The following is a 4234-nucleotide window of genomic DNA, read 5'->3' on the forward strand; positions in this document are numbered from 1 at the left end:
AAAAGTAAATTGCGCAGCACGATCTGACAGCCACTGACACTTTCGGCACTGTTTCTCGAAAATGCACACTGGAAGCCGAAAAAAAATATCCAATCCCTTTAAGGGAAAAATCACTCTATGCGAATAAGTGGAAAAATCCGATTCAAAATGCCTAACTCAAAACCTAGAAGCCAAAAAAGTAAATTGCGCAGCACGATCTGACAGCCACTGACACTTTCGGCACTGTTTCTCGAAAACGCAAGCCTGAAACCGAAAAAAAATATCCAATTCCATTAACGAAAAAATCACTCTATGCGAATCAGTGGAAAAATCCGACTCAAGAAGCCTAATTCAAAAACTGGAAGCCAAAAATGTAAAATGCGCAGCACGATATGAGAGGCGTTGACGCTTTCGACACTGTTTCTCGAAAATGCAAGCTTGAAACCGAAAAAAAACATCCAATTCCATTAATGAAAAAATCACTCCATGCGAATCAGTGGAAAAATCCGATTCAAGGAGCCTAATTCAAAAACTGGTAGCCAAAAAAGTAAATTGCGCAGCACTATCTGACAGCCACTGAAACTTCCGGCACTGTTTCTCGAAAATGCACACTCGACATCCAAAAATAAATATGCATTCCAGTTAAGGAATAATTCAATGTACGCTGTTATGCCGAAAAAATCTAACCGAAGAGCCTAATTTTAGAAATATAGGCGAAAGAAGTATACTGTGTAAAACTATTTTACAGGCAGTTGCTTTTCCGTTACTTTGTTTCATACATGCACCTTCAATCGTATAATAATTGCCCTACTGTTTGGAGAACAGTCTATTCTATGCAGGAGTAAGGAAATATCTTAATCCACAATCAAAATTTGGAATGTAATAATAGCGATAATGTATAATTATGTTGCAATTGAACGTGAAGATCGAAGAAAAATAGAAGAAATATTAAGAAGCTGCCTATTCAGTAATGTTGATCAAATATTCCAACGGGCAGCCGAAATCTAGAATCTCCTACGGCAGATTGTAACGGACAATGCGTTAGTATTATAGGATCCCGCACTCACACCTCTTTATTTTCCACATGTATCGGTATATGATTTGCACTATGCAGCATCACTCTTTTCACATGTAGTATATTACCACGGAAGAAATGTTCATAGTTAGTAATCTTGAACTTCGTAACCTAATTAAAACGTTAATCAGTAATATCACTACTTCACGAAACGTTTTGAGATTTAATATTTCACTTTGAGACGTGAGAACATTCCACCATTTGTTATCGCTATGCCCGCTTGCCGTCAACTGGAAGTTGGGTCTAGCCGGATACGCTAAATATTTTTGTAGCGGGAAAATGTTGCATCTTTGAAATTGCTATGTGAGAAGGTATCGATGTAGAATATCAAACGATGTGTCTTATATTTAATAATATCAATGAAGCTATTATAAATATATTTCTGTTGCGAAAAATTCCAAATTTCTATAATTAACTCATAAACTAGAATTATTAGTTATTCCATTATACTAATGGAAAGACAAACCATTAGTATCTTCGGTAACGGTTCAAATACTCTATGCAATAATCACCAATAATGAATTATCAAGCAATTCCTATCCAGAATTATATTAGGAGGCTCGCTAAGGTTACGCCTTTACGATGCAATTATGAAAGTTGACGAATAAAATATAGACATACATGAAGTCATAGATGAAGGCGATTTTGTTCGTGGTAAAAAATAAAATCAAACTACAATGGATATATGCTTAGGTACTTTTTATTCAGTTTGAAACTTTCACATATACACGTTAATTGTTAATGACATAATTCTTCAGTTCTTTGTTTGTATCTCTCAATTTATTTTTTATCCTTTCCTTCATTGCTCTGAAAATATAAATATAAGTCAGTCAATAAAAAATCCTACTTTCTATAACATAGTTAAAATGTAAACAATGAACTAACTCTTTGTCTTTCTTTATAACTTCTAATCCTTCTTGAGCTTCTATTTCGTCGTCACTTTCCCAATCGCTACTATGGTCTTCCTCCCTTTGTTTATTTGTAAATCCAGGTGGTTCAACAGCTAGTTGTGAGCTTAATTTTGGATCAGTTAACTGATCATGAGCTAATTTACCACTAAACTTTTTATTTAATATCACAGATTCTTCTTCATCTTCCTCTGCTTCTTCACCAAATGATAAAAGATTGAAATCTCTGTAACAAAATTTTTCATTGTAAAGAATAATACTATCAAGGCTAAATTCTGCAAACATATATGATTTTTATTTTACTGCTGCTGTTTTACTTTCTGAACTGTCCTTTACTTCTTCACTTTCCTGTACTATTCTTCTTGGTATAATATCAGAAAATGGATTGTTCAATATTGTAGTTTTTATCAATCTTGGAAGATAAAGTGGGCTATCATTCTACAAAAGAGAGGAAATATTATATTTATATCAATTTTTGATACATTTTCTTGTAAACATTAAATTTACCTCATCTACAAGTGCTTCTTCAAGTTTAAGCATATTATATATAGTTTCTCCAGTAAGTGTACCAAAAATTGTATGTTCCTTCTGCAAATCTGATGTAGAACTAAGAGTAAAGAAGAATTGGGAACCATTGTCATCTTTTCCAGCATTAGCCATAGCAATTAAATCTCGTCTCCAAAAACATAATCTTGTATGAAATTCGCCCTAAAACACATATATCCATTAATTAGTTACGAATAAAAAAGGAATTCATTTTATTTTTAAATATAGTCTCACTTTAAATGGTTCTTCATATATTTTACCACATTGTCCTGTACCTGTGTGATCACCATCTTGTGTTCTGAATCCTTTGATACTTCTATGAAATATAGTGTCATCCTAATAACCTTCCATACATAATTGTATGAAATTTCTATATACCTTTGGTGTTTCTTTTGTCCATAATTCTAAAGCAATATCACCAACAGTTGTTTTCATTATAACCTAAGTATAACAAATATATTAATTTTGTTAATGTAAAATACCTTCAAAATCAAACTTATTAAAGTTTATTATTCCAATAATATACAAATTAGGAATTATCAAGTAGAAATTATAGAAATTATATAGTAATTCAAATTAGAAGTTATTTAATAGATTAATATAGAAATTTGGACCTTAAATATTGTATATTGTTAAAATTTTTAAAAAGAAATATACAATCCATTAAAATATTATTAAGTAATTACTTATTACTTTACCCTTAGTGGCTGACTCTTGCATATAAATATTACTCATGTTTGTAAATTTCCTATAATAAAAAAAATCCTTTGTCAATAATGTTTGACATTAAATCTTTAGTCATTTATAAATCAGTTAACCAAATGGTTCTTTTCTCCAATAATCATCAGCAGGTAACATGTACCTTTTACCTCCTTTTAACGTTGGCTTTATTGGTCGAATCAATTCCATGTGCTACAGCCCAATTATCCCACTTTTATAGTTTACAAGTTCCTATAGATATTTCTATACATTTGAATCTTAATGCAACATTTACACTCTATATTCAATTTATCTATAACTTTTATAACTGTTACCAAGTGCTCATTTTCCATCTCTTCAATGATCCTTATATTTGCATGTCAATGCCACACATCCTTCTCTGTTAATACATATGCTGCCCTTTTCCTGTTTCTTGATGCTACATAATATGTGGTTCCTCTTCTCACTGCTTTCATTCAATCCTCTCTCTATTCTTTATATATTTCAGCTTTACCATTCTGAAATATTACACATTAGTGATGATCAATTACTTTGACCATTGATATCAATATTTATTTAGATCAAGAATGCAGCATACCTTTCAATCTCACTGTATTCTCTATATCTTGTTGTTAAAAGAGGACATGACCTATATTAATTTCATCCCCTTTTATCTGCTTGAAGCATCTCCTTTTTATGAATGTTTATTTAACCATCAAAGATTTCTATCTTGTATGTCATATGGTTAGCCAACCTAGAAACCAATAGACATATCATAACTTACATATTTGTATTATTGTTTCAATTTTTTCTCGCTATAAAGTGTAATTCTTGGCATCTAATGGCTCTATGCTCGTAATATTCCATGAATCCAATATTTTTCTACTGTTGCACGTGCCGGTTTATTTCAACAGAATATTGTCTTTTCACAACTAAGCTCTGCTATCGCTAATAAAAGGCGGAAAAACATTGGCTCATAATTTACACTATTTAATTACGAAGACTTACATTCTTTTGCGTGATGCAG

The 4234-nt window shown here is 31.6% G+C and overlaps 1 pseudogene; it reads right to left on the minus strand.

The window, feature by feature from the left end:
- Window positions 1-1785: 1785 nt before the first annotated feature.
- On the minus strand, window positions 1786-3243 carry LOC108549956 (peptidyl-prolyl cis-trans isomerase CWC27 homolog; annotated as a pseudogene).
- Window positions 3244-4234: the final 991 nt, after the last annotated feature.

This window comes from Eufriesea mexicana, unplaced genomic scaffold (genome assembly GCF_001483705.2).
Source record: "Eufriesea mexicana isolate 0111107269 unplaced genomic scaffold, ASM148370v2 scaffold2387, whole genome shotgun sequence".
NCBI lineage: Eukaryota > Metazoa > Arthropoda > Insecta > Hymenoptera > Apidae > Eufriesea > Eufriesea mexicana.